The sequence below is a fragment of the Typopeltis vanoorti genome, chromosome 10, assembly GCF_054136105.1.
Source record: "Typopeltis vanoorti isolate ZY-2024b chromosome 10, IOZ_Tvanoo_1.0, whole genome shotgun sequence".
Classification (NCBI taxonomy): domain Eukaryota; kingdom Metazoa; phylum Arthropoda; class Arachnida; order Uropygi; family Thelyphonidae; genus Typopeltis; species Typopeltis vanoorti.
The window spans coordinates 127,798,069-127,820,672 of record NC_143558.1 but is presented as its reverse complement, the minus strand read 5'-3'; the positions used below and the strand labels follow the sequence as shown (position 1 = coordinate 127,820,672).

General features: G+C 35.3%; 1 protein-coding gene across 2 annotated transcripts in view; it reads right to left on the bottom strand.

Annotated features, from left to right (window-relative positions):
• The window catches only part of LOC150102781 (dual specificity tyrosine-phosphorylation-regulated kinase 1B-like), a 323,866-nt gene that overhangs the window by 283,574 nt on the left and 17,688 nt on the right, over positions 1-22,604 (bottom strand). The window contains exon 1 of one of the 2 annotated variants that reach the window (XM_090398759.1): positions 21,349-21,398. The exons of the other annotated variant lie outside the window; for it this stretch is intronic. The gene's annotated coding sequence lies outside the window, so the exon portion shown is untranslated. Of the gene's footprint in view, positions 1-21,348; positions 21,399-22,604 lie in introns of those variants that run through there. 2 annotated transcript variants of the gene reach the window in all.

Below are 22,604 nucleotides of genomic sequence, written 5' to 3'. Positions count from 1 at the left end.
ATTTGCTCATCCGATGGATGCTGATGTAAATAATGTGCCAGAAAACTTACAGATGGAATTTATTGAGCTACAAGCAGATTTAGTGCTAAAATCACAATTTAACAACATTGCTTTGATGGATTTTTATAAATTTTATTTGGTGGAAGAAAAATATACAGATTTATGCGCCTTGTCAAGAAAAATCATTTGTCTTTTCGGGAGCACATATATGTGTGAACTGTTTTTTTCCAGGATAAAATTCTATGCGATTATCCTTACGTAATATTAACGTCAATATTGATAGTCTCGTAGTTGAAGTACAAGGCCAATCTTCACATTAAATTGTTATGTTGTTCATTATATTATCAATAAATGAAATATGAAGTAGCAACTTGTTTTAATTCATTTAATATCAATTTATTTTATTTAATAATTTGGTCTGACTCTTGACTCAGAGACAGAATGATAATTTGGTCCCCGAACTAGGAAAGGTTGCCCATGCCTGGTTTACATAATTTACCTTTGTCAATTTAAATTTCAAAACATAATGTCCAGAATAACATTAAACATAACTGCTTTATTGTTTTAATACATTTAATTAATGTATTATAAGAAAATGTTCATGAAATAAAAGTAACTTATTAATCACAATTTCCTTCAACATTATCAAATCATAATTAAACTTATTTGTTACAGCAAGGTGTTTAATGTTATTCTGGACATTATGTTGTGAAATTTAAATTGACAAAGATAAATTATTATAATGTAAATAAAAGGGGCTTTTATCAACTGGTATTGGTAAATGGCATTTACTGAAATGGTTTGATAAAAGCCTGAAATGGAAGCGTTTACAAGCATATTTCAGACTTTTACCACCTCACTATGATAAATGCTAGGATCTACCACTTTTCGGGCTTTTACAATGAAGCCCGCGGTCCACTAAGCTATACTGCGGTATTTAGAATTGTAAGATACAAAAGGAACATGTATGCATTAGATACTTTACATAAAATCCTATAAAAATAAACAAACTCGACTTTAAGAGCGTAGGTAGGAGTCGGGTTCATGATAAGTAAATACAATCAATATTTGAAAAAAGAGAATTTAATGAAGAAAACATTCATTTTTTACAATGTCAATGGGCAACTTGACAATGTTTTTTCTTGACCAGCTTGTCGATGTTGGCATCAATGTTGGAAGTCGCTATGAGTAGAGTATTCTCGAGATGTTGGTCCGTAATCTGAGTTCTTGTCTTGGACTTCACATGCTTCATTCTGGAGAAGAACTGCTCATATAAGTATGTGCTTCCTAACAAAATGCACATCTTTCATGCCGGCGAAGATTAGGGAATGTGTCCTCAGAAATGTAGCCTTTGTAAAACGTAAGCAAGGGCACATTGAATAATTTTTCTCTCAAAGAACAGTTGTTTTAAAGTTCAAGCAACTCCATTTGTACTGAGCCTGGCATTTTGGCAGAACTGACACTGAATGGCATTGAAAATAAATCTAAAGACTGTTGGTCACGAAAATCACTAAATTTCTCTTTCAACTCACTTCGCAACACGGCTAATTTTGTAGCATATTCATCAAGAGACGAACAGTTGGACTCAGTGAGAAGCTGAAAATGAGTTGTCTTTTTGGCAAGTTGTGCCTCCCAAAGTTTGAGCTTGGGCCACAAAAGCTTTGATGTGATCAAACAGTGTGCAGCAGTTGATCTCTGGATTGTAGCCACATATTTAAATCATTAATATGCAACAAGATGTCAGTCATAAAGGCAAAGTCTGTCACCCACTTCAGATCGTTAAATTATGCAATCGGATTCCTCTTGGTTTGCATGAAATGCTGTATTTCGCTCCTTAAGTCAAAGACTCTTTTAAGAACCTTCCCTCTGCTCAAACAACGTACATCACTATAATAAACCACACCGCTGTAATCCGCTTCTCACTCTAGGAATTAACATTGATTCAATACTCTTGCCCTAATAATGTTGACGACAGTCACAATAACGTTCATGATATTCTCAAATCCAATAGTTTTCACGCACAAATTCTCCTGGTGGATTAAACAGCGGTAATGGACAATATTTTTTCCTTCTAGTTCCGGTTCTTTCCGTAGCAGTGCAACAAACCCTTCGTTCTTTCCCATCATAGCTGGGACACCATCAGTTACCACACCCTCGAGGTTGGTTAAGCTGAGGTCGAAACGCTGGAACGTTTTCTTGGTGGCTTCAAGAATATCAGTGCCTTTTGTCGTTCCATTCATAGGTACGAGCGCTAGTTGTTCTGTCACAATGAATTGTTGATCAATGTCACAGACAAAGATAGCCAGTTGTGCTGTATCCTTCACATCTGTGCTCTCATCTAAAGCAAGTGAATATGACATAAATATGGACAACTGTTTTTTTAAAGTTCCTTCAATGTCATTGGCAAGGTTCTTCAACACATTGTGCTACAGTAACCCCACATAAACTTGATTTTTTAAACACTTCCTTATAATTTGGGCACAGAATATCCTCAGCAGCGATGAGACACTCTTTCACAAACTCGCCGTCCTTCTTGGATGGTGAGTTTATGAAACTTACTTTGACGCACTCTTTGCTCTCTTCCCTTTAAACGTACCTTGCTGGCATTTTAAATCAATTTGGAGGTGGTTCACTTTGTCCACACGAAGCTGCCCTTGAATGCGATCGAAATTGGAGGCATGCTTTGTCTCATAGTGTCGTTTTATATTGTATTCTTTTGATAATGACACTGACTCACGACAAATTAAACACAGTGGCTTATCATCGATTGGCACAAAAAAGTACAAATTGGTCCATTTTTTTTTATTAAAAACTCGACAAGAATCACTTGATTTACGCTTTTTACTCATAGACACCATAGTGATAGAAGGTGAACCCAAAAAATTATTCAAAATGGCCGTGTAACAGTTATTATCTACTGAATATGTCTCACACTAATGAAAAAAGTCTGGCAATATAAAACCACAATAGGCTATGGCTGACACGAACGAACCTGTGTGCACGTATACATGAATATCACACTGTTCACAATTGACTGACTGTGAATGAGATCCTCTTGTATTTATATGAAAATAACAAAGCATCGAGAACCTTTGAGATGTATCTGGAAGGGAGTAGACAGTGCACTTGAACGAACTACTGCTTCAGCCATATATATATGGCAGAAGCATGAATCTGGAAAGCATCTTACAATTCTAAACACTGCAGTATAGATAGCCTGCGGGTTTCATTGAAATTATTTTTTATTTAATTGCGTTTTAATGTTAAGTAGTTATTTTTTTCAAAATTGGCCAGCGGGCCATGGCAAAGAGCTCCGCGGGCCATGCATTGAAGACCCCTGAAGTAAGGTATTCAAAGAACAGAGATAAACAGAATGACGAAAGATGATGAGATACTGGTTCTATATGTTCGGAGATTGTGTGTGGATGTTGACCAGTCTAGTGGAGTTCTTACGTGATTATAGAATAACAGAGGAATGGTAGTGGCCTGTTCCCAAGAACAACATCCAAAAATATGTACAAAAAAAGGATAATGCAGAAACAGAGCACATATGAGAAATTTTCTGAAGGCAGTCTGTGAGCACGAGGTCACCTACTGGAGGAATGCTCTCTTCTGTATATAATCAAGAATTCTTAGGGAGATTTTGGTGACACAATTCCAAATGTGAAAACAATATTCTAAGGTTGATAGGATTTGAAATTAGTTTCATGCAAAAAAGAAAGTACTAGTTTTTGTTTAAAACAGTACATCTCTTAATTATAGTAAAACACAACTTTTTTAGAGACTGAGGAGACTACTGATGTAATATGTTTAATATTATTATTATACAAGCATCTCCGTGAAGTCAGAAGACTCATCGCAGAGGATCCATTATTCCTACAATATCTATCACCCCCCCCCTCATTTCATTTAGCGATGAAGAACTCACAACTACCTATGGCAACCCATTCACCACCCTCCAAGCAAAAAATCTGCTCCTAACACCCTTGGTAATCACACTCTTATACAATTTCCATGGGTGAATTCTCTTTCTCTTCCCTTACTGCCATGTCCTGAAAAAAAAAAAAAAAAAGTCTACAGTGTCAATCCTATAAAACTCTTTTAATAACTACTTCTATCATGTCTTCTCTTTTTGCCTATCAGCTAGTTTTTGAAGCCCACAGACTGTCAATCATGTCAAAAGTCATAAGCAGCATTCCATAGACCTACAATAATCTTCGTCATTCGCCTATGGATCCTCTCCAGCTCATCTTCATCCCCACAGAATCCAGGTTAACAGATCTACTCACAGTAGTCCAGATGTGACCTTATTACAACCTTATCTAGAGAAACAGTAATTTCTCTATTCCTATTTGTTAGTGTTTTTTAAACAACCATGTAAGCTGATAAGCTGTTCTGGCTACCTTTGCAATATGCCCTCTAAACTTCTACTTCATGTCCGCAATCATCACAAGATGTCCTGCCTCAACAGTTTCCTGCAGTTCAGTTCCAACAATATAGTACAGAGCTTGTGATTGCTTCTTCCCAAAGTGCATCACCTTACACTTGGCCACATTAAACTGGCAGAAATTTATCGTTGCTCATACTTCTAGACGATCTAGTCTTCCTGAAGGATCTTTGAATCACCTTCCTTTACCATCACTCTTCCCAGTTTTGCAACATCAAGCTAACAACTGTATATTCCTTGTCAAATCATTTCCTCTAAACCACATCACCAGATTCATATCCATCCCCATTTGTTCCAATTTATGCAACAGAATTTTATTTGGAATCCTGTTAAATGTCATTGCAAAGTCTAACAATATCAGTTAGTAGCCATTTCGCTTATCTGACTACATTGTTACTTTGCTAAGGCAAGACCTATCCTTCACAAAACCATGTTGTGCCTTGTAAAGGATCATATTCCTATCCAGTCATGAATTCTGCCTTTTCACCAATTTCTCCAACACCTTACCCAACACTCCTAATATTGTTGACTGGCCTATAATTTGCTACTTCTGTCTTGGAGACTCCTTTATGCAGTGGTACTATTTTGCCCTCTTTCCTCACCACTGGCACCTTCTTTATACTGAGGCTTAAATTAAACAGCTTGGTCAGAGGAGGTGATAATTCCCTTGCATATTCTTGTAACATACAAGCCAATATACCATCTAATTCCAAAGCTGTGTTCATATTGGGATTCTGCAATATTTTAAGCACCTTCATTACTTCCACCTCTATTCTTCTATCAGTCCCTACAAAATGCTCCCTCAGTAATTCAACTACCTAGTTTGCATCTGTTACCTCCCCACCATCAGCATTTTTTAAAGATCCTTCCATAGTCATTTATCGTTTTACTTGTCACATAGCAAAAGAATTCTTTAGGATGTCTTTGGATCTCATCAGCTAGCTTTCTTTCAAAATTAGCTTTGGCCTTCTTTACCATAGAGGTCACCCTTCTTGTCTATGTTTTGTGCTGCGCATGGCCATACTGATCACCTTTTTCTTTATAATCCCTCTACAACTTTGATTCTAGGTATAAATTTAGATATTGCTTTCTTCAAACACCCCTTGATCATCTCTCATACATCACCACCATCTCTCCACCTCCAAATTCTTATGACATGGCACTGCTAAATGCTGACTACTCAGTTTGTCATAACCATCAGCTTGTAATTAAACGTATACCCTTTTTACTAGAAAATTCTGCATGTCTGAGCCACTACCCAGACCAGTTTCGACATTTATTGAGGTCTCATCAGTGGATAAGACCACAATAAAGGTTGAAACCTGTCTCGATAGTGGCACTTCCCATAATGCTTAGCATTATACACACCCAAAAGGATGTAGGCTTTGCATTATGGGATACTAAGGCAAATAATGCAAAGTCATCAGCCTCCATGTAAAAGTAGCTTAGTCGTGAAGATACTTCACAAGCAAACTTTTTTTGCTTATGCTTGGATAAAGGATAAACCAACAATGTAATTTCTTCGCATCTTTAATTTAATTTATAACCAAGTGAAAACGCAACAAAATATTTTTTTTCAGGAAATCTTACTAGGCCAGCAATTTATACAGTGTTAATTTATAGCACCTTAAGTAGAAAAGTACAATGAGTTTTTGTCTGGTGCAGAAGATATGGCTGAGATGTGCTTGTGTCATGAAAAGCTGGAGGTGTAGGTCAGTCCAAGAAGAGAAATCTGGTCATGTTTCAAATCTGGGTATTATCGAAAGACAATACCCAGATTTAGAAGTGAAATTCCCATCTGGGTATTATTGAAAGATAATACCCAGATGGGAAGTGAATGAGATCTATCTGTGAGAAATCAAACAGGACTGAGATTTGGTAGCAATGAAGTATAACAAGGAGATCAAAGTGTAGAGCAGTGGTTATGATTGATCTTGAGGCTTCTAATGACTGAGTGCTAAACAATTTGTCAAATTAAAAAGAGTAATGGAGCATACTGTCATTGGCAAAGCTATGAGTAGGATGTGAAGTAAGGGAGAGCAAGTCATTTATGTATAGGTGGAAGGCAACGGATGAGAGTACAGTCTTCACATACTCCTGGCAACCCAACTGCAAATGGCAGACCACAAGATGCCAGTTTACTCAGTAGAACTCTTATGACAAACGTCATCAAATGACTTATGGTTTGAATCCAAAGGTGAGTGGTGCAGACTAGAAGACCAACTGTGGATAAAGAGTGGCAAAATCAATATTACCAATACTAATTCATGCCCCATGATAAAGAAGTTTCATGTTAATGGACTTCTCCATGATTTTTTAAGTCAGTGAGAGGTTATATGTGTACAGGAGAAAGAAAGTGGATGAAAGTACAGTCATGGAATACTCCTGTGTTGATGGAGAAACTCCAAAGAGAAAAAATAACCTGAAATGAGAACAACTGGATGGTAGTTTGTTGGCTAACTTTTATCATCTGTTGTATGCAGATTTAGGCATACAACAATGATAAGCTTTAAACTCTGATTTCGATTTATTGATGGAGTTTTTGCAGTTACTGCAAGCTGCAATGTAGGCCAAATATGATGCTAGAATTCTACTTTCAAATTAATTTGTAATATGCTGAATTATTTTCTTGGATTGCTTTAGCACACTTAGTTGAGAATTTGGAGAGCAGTTAGGAATTTGAGTGGAATGAGAGATAAAGCCTTTATTCCAGTGAGGATAATTTCTGTTATTTGTCAGAACAAAACAGTAACTGGACCAGGGAAAGAAGGAGTAGAAGTCACTTCCCAGAGCATTCTATATGGCACCCTTGTATAGGGATTGAAATACCAGTAAACTGATTTACCAATAAATGGTGCAAAAATACAACAATTTACAGTAATTCAGTGCTTTCTACTGGTATTTTAGTAAGTCAGAAACATTTTTAATGTGTGTTGTAATAATTTCATTGTCGACTTCTTTCTTCTTTCATTACGCATTATTCCCGCTTCCTAGGCGGGGTCCGCGTGTTACTTAGATGTGACTTCTTGTTAGTACCACTCCCAATCGACCTGTCGCCTAGTCTGCCGCTGAGGGGATATATTTTGACTGTTGTCAAAATATATCCCCCAGCGTTTAAACTGGCAGAAAAAACTCTACTGCCTGCGCCCAAGACCAGCTAACTTGGCTATGTCCCTCAAGTTCCTCAAGCATTCGACGGGAATCGAATCTGGGACACTCCTTCCCCAGGCATATGGTTGCGAAGCGCAAAGCCACTAGGCCGAGTGGACAATTTTATTGTCGACTAATTCTGTAAAATATAATTCCCTGTATGCCTTAACAAGTCTCGTGGCTGTATAGCCACATGCCCATGTTAGCAGTCAACATTTTACCTCAAACATTTCATGATTAATTCAACTTTGTAGTACTAGTAACTTATAAAGTTAACATAATCATGTCAAGCTGATCAACCTGTCTGTACATAATAATAAAGGCTGCATGAGATTGAAATTCTATAAACTCCAAGATGAGAAGTAGATGAGATGAGATGTAGTAAAAAAACGAGATGAGAAAGTAGAGGATATGAATGGAAATGAAACGAAAGCAAGAGAAACTGAGAGAGTAAAAGAATGTAAAGATGTAGAAGCAAAAGCAACAGAAAAAGTTACAAAAAACAGAAATGAAAGTTGGAGAAATTGAAGGGGTGAAAGAATGCAAAGATGTACAAGTGAAAGTTAGTGATAAGGGAGTGAAATAAAGTATGAATGAGGGAAAGAAAATAAAGTGTGGCTAAACGAGAGGTAGCGAGACAGAGAGCGAAATTGTCAGAATGCAAGATTTAATGAAACAATTATTGGAAATGAAAAATGAAATGAAGGATACGTGGAGTGATGTTAGACGTCTAGTGAAAACTAATGAGAGTGTGCAAGAGAACAGAATTTAAGAAAAAAGAGTAAAAGAAGTGACGAGTAATTCCAGGATAGCAGTATATAGAGACTCGAAAATTAGAGGGCTAGTTACACAGAGTCCATAAATTCTGCTATCCGGGTGGGAGAATGAGTATGATAATTAAGGCGTTGGACATGAAGAAGAAACAAGCAAGAGATTTAGTTGCGATTGTAGGGACGAATAATCTAAGTGGACATAAGAAGGATGTGAGGACGAATATCAGGAGACTATTGAGAAGAGTGAAAGATAACAGTGTAGTAGGAGAGGATGTCAGTGTGTTACCCTAGATATGACAATGATGAGTTACGACAGAGCCAAAATAATGAATGGTATGCTAGCAGAGCTGTGTGAAGAGAAGGGAGTGGAGTTTGTAGATATGTGGCATGAGGGTAGAATGAAATTATATAGGCATGCCGGGCTACATTTAAATGGCTTGGAGTGAGTGTGCTGCAGAAAGTGTTGCTGGATGGAAGTATAGCGTGTGATGCATACCAGAGTGGGGAAATCACATCTAACACATGGCTTGGATAGGACTGGCTATCTGCTGTGTTTGTTTACAAATGCCAGAAGTATCAGGAATAAAGGGGATGAAATAGTTTCAGTGATTGAGTTTATTTGCCCCCAAATCATTGGAATAAGTGAAACATGGTTGAATGAAGATGATGTCGTAACAGGAATAGAAATGGAAGGGTACAGTATTTTTCACGAGGATAGAAAGGGGAAGAAAGGAGGAGCAGTGCTGCTGATGATAGCAGGGGAATTAAGTCCACATAAGGTAGATATGAAAGGTGGAAATAGTTTCAATGGTCATGAGGCAGTGTGGTGTAATGTGGAGGTTGAGAGGAAGACATATTTAGTTCGATGTTGTTATAGGCCTGAGAAAGTGGAAGGTGGTGATGACGAAATATATAAACAACTTGGATTAGTGAACAAGGGCAGGATAATTATTATGGATGATTTTAATTATGGTGGTATAGATTGGAATGAAGAGATAGCATCTGGGAATAAGGAAAATGAATTTCTCGAGTTCTTGAGTGATAACTATCTCAGGCAGCACGTAAAGAAGGGAATGCGAGAATCAAGCATTCTAGATCTAGAAGAATGATCATGGTAAGATGAAGTTAAAGGATTAAAGTGGTAGAATGGTAACTGCTGCAGAAGACATTGTTGAGGTAATCAGTGATCAATTTATAAGGGTATTTCATCCTGATCAGGGTGGAATCATGAGGAACTTAAGTGTAGATGACATAGGAGAGGATGGCTTAATTGTGAGTGAGCAAGAGGTATTTGAGGAAATCTTGATGTCAATAAGGCAATAGGATTTGATGACATATCACCATGCATCTTAAGGGAATGTTCCAGGGAATTGGCAGTAGCATGCCTGTTTAATAAGTCTTACAACAGCACAAGTTCCAAGGGAGTGGAAGAAGGGTAAAATTGTTCCACTGCATAAAGGTGGTGATAAGGCTGTAGCTTCAAATTATAGGCTGGTCTGTATATCTGGAGTTGTGGTGAAGGTCCTGAAGAGAATGGTGAGAAGTAGGATACATAAATGGGTTGATAACAGCAGTATTCTCTGTGGTTATCAGCATGGGTTTGTTAAGGGGAGATCATGTTTCACTAACTTACTTATGCACTATAACAAAGTGACAAACACCTTGGACAGGGAAATGCATATACAGTGGTACTTAGATTTTGCAAAGGCTTTTGATAGACTGCCACACGATAAGCAAACTGAAACAGATGGGATTGGATAACAGACTTCTGAGTTGGATCAGTGATGGGCTGTCAGACAGGTATCAGAAAGTTGTACATGGGGGTGCAGCATCCTGCAAGAGAAAGGAAATTAGCAGTGTGCCACAGGGGTCAGTTTTGGGGCCATTGTTGTTCAATTTGTATGTTAGATATTGGGTTGGGTTTATCTAGTGATATCCAGCTGTTTGCAGATTATGCAAAATTGGGAAGAGCAATGCAGAGTCAAGAAGATGTTAAGGCTTTACAAGAGGACTAGAATAAATTGCATGATTGGGCAGGTAAGTGGAACTGTCAGTTCAATGTTGCAAAGTGTAAGGTTTTGAGATTTGGTAAGCAACGATGGGAAGCAAAGTATACACTTGGTAGGAAAACTTTAATGGAAGTAGAGGAGATGAGAGATTTAGGAGTGATGGTGGACAAGGACCTGAAATTCAGGGACCACACTGCACAAGTTGTGAAGACATCACATCGGATAATGGCAATGATGCAAAAAACCCTGACATGCAGAAATAGAGAGGTTATGATCCATTGTATAAGGCCTTGATCAGGTCTCATATGGATTATTGTGCTTAGATTTGTTTACTGGGTTTTCATGGTGACAAGGATATGTTGAAAAGGGTCTGGAGAATATTCACAAAAGTAGTCAGTGGTCTTTGGAATGTGGAGTATGAGGACAGATTGAGAGAATGTAAGTTGCAGAGTCTCGTGAATAGAAGGAAGGGGAGGATATGATTGGGACATTTAAGCTAGTCAGGGGTTGTTATCAGGTCGACATGGAAGAAATTTTTCATAGAGAGGGGAGTAGAACAATGGGCCATCACTGGAAACTGCATAAGGAGGGTGTGAACAGAGGAGTAGGTTCTTTGCATGGAGAGTGGAATGCATTGCCTGAGTGTGTGTTGTGTGTGCAGACACATTGAATCAGCTTAAGGCATGGTTGGATGAGCATTGTGTGCAATAGTGTGACCTCCCACGATGAGTCTCTGACTACATGGAGATCAAATGTTAATAATAATAATGATATTTATCTTTTAGAGAATTCAATTTCCAAATTGGGCATAAAGAAACTTGAATGTTAATTTCATGAAGAAATCTCTCAATTCTTTCCAACACTTCTTTTACATATGGATTAGAAATTCTGGAAACCTCTTCTAGAGAAGGATTTGGATAAGGGCAATAATCATTAATTATTTTGTTTAATATTTTGGTGTTGTATCCATTGGAGATGAATATAGCTCTGATAAAGAACAGCTTATTTAAAAGAGAATAAGTAGAGCAGAGCTTATGTGAACAATGAACCAAAGTTTTTTTTTTTTATAATGCCATATTTATGACAAGAATGATGAGATATAGCACTAATGTATTTTGTTTGAGTTGTTTTTCTGTATACAGAGAATTCTAGACTACAATTAGATTGTCCTAAGATGAGGACATACATCCAGAAATGTGAGGCACTTATTTTCGTCTACTTTCTAATGTAAATTTATTTCTTGGGATATATTGAATCAATTTCCTCAATAGGTTCATGAAGCCCAACAAGGAAAAGTTCCAAACAGCAAATATATTGCCACCATATTGATATCAAATAGAAGGCTTAGGAAGAAAAATGTCTTAAGAATGTATCCCAATAAATAAATAAATGTCAAAACCAGCTTTATAAATGTATAGTAGGAACACAGCTGTTCCTTCTATACATTTATAAAGCTGGTTTTGACATCTAGCAATCTCATGATAAACAGAGAAAGAAAGTTACCACCACTTAGATTGCTGTTTTTGAAAACTTCAATTATTCATTTGACACTGATGACTTAAGAAATTTAAAATCAAAATAGCTGCATCTAATTTTTTTGCCTTTATTAAATTTTTTATTGAATACACATTTTCTGATTGTATAAGGATCATATAAGATAATCTTTCCATTATATCTACCACCATAGGTCTAGTTGACATTTTCTACAAACCAGAGAACATATACCACTGTGGCAGCAATACTCTGGATATGCCAGATTAACATTTGTGAAAAGAGGTTATACCATGGGAAGGTAGAGTCGACTTAACTTGAGTGTGAGAATTATATATTGTCAATCAACAGCTGTATGTTAAGGCTTAAATGTTGGAAGGACATCATGCTGGGGGTTTAAAGGAATATTAACAGTACTAGGAAAGGATTAAAAACTAATTTTAATCCTTCCAATATTTCGTTTCAGTCACTGAGACATCAAGTAGTACAAACGCTTGTCACACACAAACAAACAAACAAACAGAAAAAAAAACTTAATGAAACACGTGGGTGACTCTAAAGTCCTATCCAGGTGGTGCACCTTCTATGGGTGTTTGTAGGCGGCCTAGGATGTAAACTGAGTCCTCTGACAATTATTGTTTCCCAAATTTTGGGAAGTTTTATGCATCTGCATTTGTTTCAATTGGGTACATAGTCATCCTTAATGCAAAGGAAAATAAAAAAATGGATATTATTCTCCGAGATCATGCTACCTACTTCCCATTAGATCACGATCCCACAAAAACGCAAGTTAAAAAAATTAAAAAACTTACTTAAAAAAGTATCTTCATGGCCATCTAAAATCTAAAATCTACAAACCTCTCCCCCCTATAATAGATGCCACTGATGCTCCATGCTCCAAATTATCAAAACAGCTGGCAAACCCTCTTATCCCCCTCACTGGACTAATCACATATCTAATATAAAAAAAACTCTCATTTTAAAACCTTGATTGAAAATCTAACTTTTACTAATACAGATATATTGGCATGAATTTGGAGCAGGTTTCAACATTAGGAAAAAATTGTGGTTATCTCTGATCGAATTTGAAGCTTTTAATGAAAGAAAAGGCAAGCTAAGAGTAGAAGCAAAATGGTTCAAGATAACCTTTATTATTGTAAATTTATTAATTTATTTATTTTATTTTTATTTTACTTTATTAATTTTCATGTGCGCGCATCTACAGAAGCTGCAGAAGAACCAATAAAAGATGAATTCTATGAAAAACTGGAATTATACCTAGAAAAAAAAAAATCCCCAGCAGGATATAATTATTTTATTAGGTGATTTCAGTGCAAAAAGTGGAAAAGAAATTTATATAAAAAAAAAATTTATTGGAAACCAAAGCCTTCATGAAGAGACAAATATTAATGGAAAAGGATTGATTAATTTGACCACCAGAAATTCTAATAAGCACTATGTTCATGAGGAAGAATATACACAAACAAACAAACAAACAAACATGGAAAATCTCTTGATGATTTTCCATTTTTGGAAAATAGACCATATCATAATCAGTAAAAGACATAGAAATTGCATCCAAAATATCCAGAGCTAAGTGTGATAGTGACCATTTTCTAATTGGTGCCTTACTTAAGATTAAAATAAACAGTAAATATTTTTCAGCATAAGCAAATCAACTGAGATATAATATTACAAACTGGATATAATAGAAGAAAGAAGAAAATATGAGTGTGTGTTAAAATAGAAATTGAAAAATATACAACCGAAGAATGAAAATACTGAAAACTTCTGGAATCATATCAAGGATAGAATAAACATAGCAGCAGAAAATTCAATTGAATTCAAAGTAAAATACAGCATTAAAAATGGTACAATGAAGAATGTGAATGAGCAGTAAAGAAAAGGAAAAGATAGATGCACTTGGCTTAATAACCCAGCTGATATTCATGCCTCTCTGTGATACAAAGTGAGCAGCATGGAAACCAATAAAATAATAAGACAACAGAAAAGAAAATTCTTTTGTGAACAGACTGAAGAAATCCAGAAATACTTTACAGTCAATAATCACAGAAAAATTTTCCATGAAACTAAAAGCCAAAAAACAGGCACACACACATATGAAAACAACACTAATCAACAATAGCAATGGACAAATAAGTATAAAGCTGCTCAAAAACAACAAGGCACCAGGGTACTGAATGGAATAGTAGCCAAACTCATTTATGGGGATAATGAATTAACCACTCATATATATATGCTGGTAAATTTAATATGCAAAAGAAGAATATAAATATGAATTTAATATGAAAAAGAAGAGGATACCCACAGAATGGAAAGAATTGCTAATCATTCCAGTTTATAAAAAGGGAAACAAATATGAATGTGAAAATTACAGGGGAATAGTGCTACTGTCAGCAGGCTACAAAATTGTATTTAATAGTATACTAAAAAGAATCTTACCTTATGCTGAAGAAAATATTGATGAATATCAAGCAGGATTCCAAAGAAATAGACTGACAGTTGACCAAATTTTTACACTTAGGCAAATACTGAGAAAAAAATGGGAATATAATATGCAGATCCATATTTTATTTGTAGACTTTAGAAAAGCATACAATAGCATTCATAGGGAAGGACTATGGGGAATATTAGATGAACTAGGAATACTTCATAAGATAATACAGCTAATCAAAACTGCACCACTGACAGCCAAAGCATGGAATTAGATCTGAATCTTTTGATATTAAGACAGGATTGAAACAAGAAGATGCCCTTTCACCCATCCTTTTTAATTCAGGATTAGAAAAATGCATTTGAAAAATTATAAACAGAACAGTAATATTAGGATATGCAGATGATATATACCTTGTTGGAGAAAATGCTGAAAACATTAGAACAACATTTAGAAAACTCAAAATTGCTGCTGAAAAACCAGGATTACAAATCAACCGGGATAAAACTGAATATTTAAATGTATGAAGGGAAAATGAACATTTTATTGATAATAGAAATTTAAGTGCAACCTCCTTCAACTATCTTGGAACACTGATTACTCAAGATAATAAAAATTGGACAGAAATAAAAGCTAGAATACGTGCCTCAATAGATTTATCATTCAGTACATCATTTATTATCTGCCAAAATTCTATCAAGCAGAGTCAAAACAGAAATATACAAGACAATCATCAAATCTATTGTTTCCTATGGATCAGAAACCTGGAGCATAACAGACCAAGATGCAAAAGTGTTCATATCTTTGAAATTAAAATCCTCAGAAAAGTGTATGGACCTGTAATAGATAACACAACACAACATGACAATGGAGAAGAAGACATAACCAAGAACTATATGAACTCTATAGATCCCCACTTCTAGTTTATGAGATTCGAGCAAGCAGACTGAGATGGCTTGGACATGTGTAAAGAATGGGTGAGGAGAGAATGGCTAAACAATCATTCAAGATGAAGCCTAATGGAAAGCAACCCAGAGGTAGACTCTGGGTGCGTTGGAAGAATAATATCTAAAGACTAAGATGAGATGGAAATTCAGAACTGGAATGTAAATGCTATAGTATTCAATACTAAATACAAGGCTAATCTTCTTGAATGGTAGGCAATATTCACGAGTATTCCTCACATCTTTCACCAAACCTTTAACCAACTTCCAGGGATGGCCTCTCGTTCTTCATTCTTTGTATAATTCCTTTTGCATTAATCTGGTAAATCTCATTAACTTGAACATCTCTATCATATCACCTCTTTTCCTCCCTTCCACTCTGCTATTTATCTCAAAGTAAAAATTCCACAAAACTAAACATGAAAAGCATTATTCTGTATCTGAAGTATCCAATCTAAACATCAGCTCTAGGTATGAATAAATTATAATATTTATAATTTATAATAATTATAGAATGATTATAATTATAATATGATAACTAGTAGTTTAAATTTATTATAGGTGAATAAACATGTGTTAGTCTGCATCTCTGTATAATCCTTCTGGTGTTTAAAATTACTCTAAAGAAAAGTGAAGCTAAGAATATTATAATCAACATATACCCAACAGCATAATTTCTAGTTGCCACCAAAATACCTTTATCCATAAAATAAGGATAACTGCTCAATTTTCATAAGATCCATTTTAAATTTGTTACAGTTTATGCTAATTTTTACTGAATATCTGTTTCTTTCTTTAATTAATTTACAGAAACTACTTATTTCTGACTAATATAATTGCATTGAGAGTGAATGAGAGGATGGAATATACTGTCAGAAGAGTAATGATTATACCACTCACCAGTTTTTAAAGCTAAGTATGATAAGTACTACGATAGTTAGTGATGATTAGTCATTATGTGAGAGCAAATCTCTCACAATGATCCTGTCCACTTTAATAAAGTGTACTGTCTTAAAGTGAAGTTACAGATGGTCAATCAGAAAATATTTGACCCAAATTAAACCCACCTAGCAATGTTTCCTCTAAGCTGTGCACATGCATACTGTTCAAAAATGGGAGTGCACCAGGGTAGTAACTGTGCACACAAAATTTTTCATTTCAGAATTCCTAATTTACATTCAATAATTTTCAATGTACTTTAAAACGAATCATATGATAAATCATGCTCATTACTTATTTTATTTACTAATTTCTCCAATGTCTTTTCTAATATAACTCTAAATTGGGGGGGGGGGGGGGACAACCTGTGCTGCATGTGCCAGAAGTGGTACATTGCATCTCAATGATAATAAAAAGTATGCTTATTTATGCAAAAAAGTATTAACCAAAAACTGATTTGTAGAAAAAAAGCTAAAACTTAGTTATTATTTTTAGAAATTTTATTGTTTCATGCACGTTCATTTGTTTTACCCTGAGGCCCCAAGTGTCAGCAACAACAGTGCATCACAAGTTAATGTCAGTCAGTTTATAACTGAACACTTTCTCACATAAAGACATGATCTTAACAGCATTATAAAACACATCAGACTGAAATAGAAGGAAAGCTGAAGCTAGTGCTTGGGTCTGAGTTACAGAGAGAATATGTGATTAAGTAAATGGAATAAATCAAAAGAAGAAATATGGTTGCTAAAAGAAGTTATGAAAGTTTGGCAATGAAAGAAGCATCCTATGAAATTGGTTTGGCATTGGCCAAAAAACAGAAGTCTTCCTCTAATGGAGAAGAAATTGTTAATCCTTGTCTCCAAATATTTGCAAAGATGTCCTGGTGATAAAAAATATCAAAAGGAAAGTAGACGAAATTGCTCTGTCAAAGGAAAGAGCTACAAGACACACCGAAAAACTCTCTCATGATGTATCTGAGCAACTGAAAGACCTTATCTGTGCTTATACTTTCATTTCTTTAGCTTTGGACATATCTGCTGACATATGTGATGTAGCCCAGTTAAGCATTTTTATAAGGGGAACTGATGATAATTTTAATGTTTTTGAAGAACTTATCGGTCTTGAATCACTTCATAGAAAAACAAGATCAGACATTTGTTCAGAGAAAGTGAAATCATGCCTAAAAATCTACAAGTAGATTCTAGTAAACTCATCAGTGTTTGTACCAAAGGAACACTGTCAATGATAGGTAAGTCACTGAGACTATACTTGAACTTTACTTGAAAACGTTTTCTCATAAAATATCACTGCATTATACACCAAAAGTCACTATGTGGAAAAACGTTAAATTTGCAGCAGGTTATGTTACCAGTTATGAAATGTGTGAATAAAATTAGAGCAAGAGAATTAAATAGAAGACAATTCAGGAAATATTTGGAATATGGCAATCTCGTTCTTCATTGTGAGGCATGCTGGCTTTCTAGAGGATAGATTCTGAGTAGATTTTGGATACTGAAATATACTGTTCATAATTTTCTAGAAGAAAAAAGTGAGCTGTATGAGGAAAGAGCCCTTTTATGTTATAATAACTGGCTGTTTGATTTAGCATATTTAGTTGATGTTACCAGCCATCTCAATGATCTAAATTTGAAACTGTGGGCAAGAACATATCGTTTCCTAGCTTAGTAAATGATATCAATGTGTTCAAGATGAAGTCAAAACTGTTTACCTCCCCGTTAGAAAATGAGGATTTGAGACAGTTTCTGCACTTAAAAGAGCAGAGTAAATGTGCTAAAGATAATGGCAATTTTACAAAATATATAGAAAAAATCAGTTTATTGCAAGAGTCAGCTGAAAGTTGTTTTCGTGACTTTGCTAAAGAAGACGACTGCATACATGCATTTATAAACCCATTTTCACTTGGTGAACAAAAACTTATGAAGATGCCTAGTAATACAAATAGAACTTATTGACTTGAAAACAAATTCATTACTGAACATGAAATTTAATGAGCTTCCTTCAGTCCCAAATACTTCCGACATGATTAATTTCTTTTTATAATAGAGTAACAGCAGAGTTGGATAAAGGAAATGGTCTACATGTTGATTTTGCTGGATTTTACAAAAGGTATTTGACAAAATACCACATGGAACACTGTTACGCAAATTAGAACAAATGGGGATGAATGTGACACTGGTTAAGTGGATAAGATGGTGGCTGCCGGACAGATATCAAAAAAGTGGTATATGGTGGGGCAGAATTCAGTCAAAAACAGGTAGCTAGTGGTTTTCCGCAAGGTTTGACTGGGACCACTACTGTTTATTTGTAAGGAAACAACATGAAAGGAAATATTCAGTTGTTGATGCAAAATTAGGCAGAGTAATACTTAATCAAGGCAATGTGGAGAGCTTGTAAGGCAATTTAAATAGACTGTCAGTATAGGCAAAAATGAGTATCAGTTTAATATGGAGAAATGTCAAGTGATGCATTTGGAGATAAATAGATTACAAGCTGTATCACACTGATGGCACTGTACTTCAGGAAATAGATGAAGCTAGAGATTTAGGCGTGGTGGTAGACAGAGAGTTCAAGTTTAGAGGACATATTGCTAAGGTTGAACATGAGATTACTTGGCTATTGAAGTAGCCAAGTAGTTATTAACAAGTAGAAATAAGGAAGTTGTTATTTCTCTTTATAAGGCCTTGATACATTCACATCTGGATTACTATGCTCAAGTCTGGTCTCTCGGGTTTCTTGGGGATGAGGATGACCAAGATGGTGGGTGGTCTATGGAACGTTCCCTATGAGGATAGATTGAGGGTGTGTGAATTGCAGAAGTTGGTTGACAGGAGAAAATGGGAGGAATAGAAACATTTAAGTTGCTTAAAGGGTTTTATAGGACTGATGCAGGGGAAATGTTTCAACACTTGGCTGGAGGAGTCAGAATAAGGGTCCTGGAATTTGAATAAAGGTGTGGTTAGTAGGGGTGTGAGGACTAGATCTTTTGGTTGGAGATTTGTGAATGAGAGGAATACATTGCCAGAGTCAGTTGTGAGTGCTCTGTCTGTTTATGGGTTGAAGGAGAGGTATGATAGATTGTTTGGATAGTTTGGGTCTCCCACGATGGAGGCGCCTGTACAACAACAACAACAACAATAATATCAGTTAGAGAATCTACTGTATAGAAGATGCTGTCACTTGAACTTGTGCAAATGGTGATAACTTTTTTGTAGTAGCTATGTAGATTTAAACAAATCATTTTAGTGCTTGAAATTTTATGTTATAGATAGATGGTAGAAGGTAACATTATTATAGGAAATATTACATCAGTGATTGAAATTACAACAGAAAAGAGCTGTGAAATTGTTTAAATCTGAATGGCTAGACAATGGTGCCATGATATGTTTATAAATTGCATATATATGTAGTATAATGGGGACCGGAAAGTAATAAATTATTTTTAATAGTTCATTTTTAGCCGATTGTATTTTTTTAAAAAACACATAAATGATTAATTTTGATTTTTATTTAAATATTAGAATTACTTTATTTTAAAAAATCTTTTTTTTTTTAATTAAAAATTTTTTTTTTTAATATGGTGGACTTTAAAGTTGAAGAGCAGCATTTACGTCATTGTATGGTGTTTTTGTTTCACCAAGGAAAGAATGCTACCGAGGCTACCAAAATCATTTGCTCAACTTATGGAGACGTATTGCAGGTTAACAAATGTCAGCGATGGTTTAGGAGATTTGCAGAAAAAAATTTTGATCTCTCTGATCTTCCTCGATCTGGAAGACCTCTTACTCTAGATGACAATGCTCTTAAGACTCTCGTTGAATCAGTTCCAAAACAAACCATACAAGAATTAGCAGAAAAACATAATTCATCATGGTCAACTGTCCAAGAGCACTTACATAAGAGTGGCAAGGTTCTTAAACAGGGTGTATGGGTACCGCATGAACTGTCAGACAACAATAAAGCACAGAGATGGACAATTTGCAATTCATTGTCGACCAGACAACAAAATGACCATTTTTTGGAACGAGTCATAACTGGCGACGAAAAATGGGTGCGGTATAAGAATATTAAATGCAAAAAACAGTGGCTTTCTCCAAATTAAACTCCAATTCCAACACCTAAAGATGGACTTCATCCACAAAAGGTTCTGTTGTGCGCTTGGTGGGATATTCATGAAATTATTCATTGCGAACTCATGGAACAAGGTAAGACTATCACAGTATAAACAATACTTTGAACAATTAGAGCGACTACATCAAGCATTGTTAATCAAACATCCCGCTTGTCAATAGAAAAGGGGTAATTTTGCAGCAAGATAATGCAAAACCACATTCTGCAAGAATGACTCAAGAAAACATTAGGCAGTTAGGATGGGAACTTCTACCTCATCCTCCATATTCGCCGGATATTGCCCGTAGTGACTATCACTTATTCAGGTCCTTAGAATACAGCATAAGAAATCAAACCTTCCGTTCACAAGATGATGTACAAAGGAATTTGATGTCATTTTTTGCCTCCAAAGAAAAAACTTTTTTCAAAAAAGGAATTCTAAACTTAGTAGATTGTTGGAATAAGGTTATAATTAACGATGGCGATTATATAATTGAATAATGTTAATTTTTTCTTTAATAAAATTTATATTAAAAATGTAGTTCAAAAAATTGATTACGTTCTGGTCCCCCTTATATTTTAGTAGCTGAAGGAGCAAGCATTTAGGTTTTCATTAAAGAAATATTTAGCATGCAACATATAACAACATACAATTAAAAGTTTGTGGCTTGTGACTTTAACTAATGTGGGGAACATAAGATTGTGCAAACTAAATGTGTGCAGCCTGCTGCACACATTTAGTCTGAGACTGGAAACTTGTGAACACGATGTTTATCATGCACACATGGGGCAGCAAAAATTAGAGGGAATATTGCCACTAAGCATCTGCAAACAGAACTTCATGCACAAAATTATCATCATCATACCCTACAATCAAAAGCAAATGACAGAGTCTGCTAACTGTCACAATATTCACAATAACACTGACACCTATCACTTTAAAATTAACTTTTTGATCTCATATCAAATTATATAATTTACAAATAAATGAATTTTAGAGTTCACTCACTTGGTACATGCTTTCTTTTTTAGAATTTCTATTGACAGCCTACTGTTTTTGTTTCATCTTTTTGTTCTACCCTTTAAAAATATCCTTATGTAAATTCCATTGATTGATTGATATAGATGTGTGCATATCTCAACTGCATGAACCCTTCTCCTATTTACTAGAAAGGTCAAGTGACCTTTAGACCTTCTCTCCTGGATCAGGTAATCTTTATAACAAACAAGAAATTATATTCTTGTTTCAATCCTTTACTAAGCGCAAACAAAGTTTGCACATAAAATATCTTCAAAGTATTTTAATAATATAGTGATAATCCTACATTCATTTAACCTCAGTATCTTCCCATAATACATAGCAATATGTCTGAAAGAATATGTACTGTGTATTACAGGATACTATTAATGGCCTTTATAAAATATAAAATTCAATGCCGTTTATATACACGTAGCCTAGTCAAACAAATACTGCTTGCACTTCTTTAAAGTGAAAAGTTTCATCTGTGGCATAACTGTAAAAATAACTTAACACGATAACCACAGTAATTGACTTTAATGAAAGGTACAAATATTTCGTACTGAAATTAACAGTACATCATCAGTGTAGAACAAACAGTTAAAAGGAATGGAATACAATCCTTTCTTTTAGGCGAATGGAATACTAAGTACAAAACAGTCGGTGGATTACCAATTAAAATTGTTGCTGCGTGCTAGAAAATGAATATTAATAAAATATTAAATAATTCTTAAAAACTATTTCTCTGATGGTTACATAGGATAAGAATCTCCCAAACTTTTGGGAGAGAGAGAGACAATCATTTCGATTCAAATTTGGCCGATGTAAAAGGGCTTCGCAACTTTCTTTTACAACAGATCAATAGCCTTCACCCATGCATTCAGTTCACCATGGACAAAGAAAAGGATGGTAGTTTACCATTCTTGGACATCCTCTGGTACTTTATAACAAACCAGTCATATCAACCAGTGTCTATCGAAAACCTACCTTTACTGGCAGATACATTCATCAAAGTCTGCTCATCATACCTCTCAAAAAAATTGGTGTTATCAAGTCTTTAATTAATAGAGCACATAAAGTGTGTTCCTCTCCCTCTAGCTTACAACAAGAACTTTTCACTATAAAAAAGTTAATAGAATTTAATGGTTACAACCCTAATCAAATCGAGCAGATAATTGACACTTATGTCCCAACACCTCAGGTTTCTTCACCAGACCACAGGGTTCCAATCCCTTATATTTCCGGCA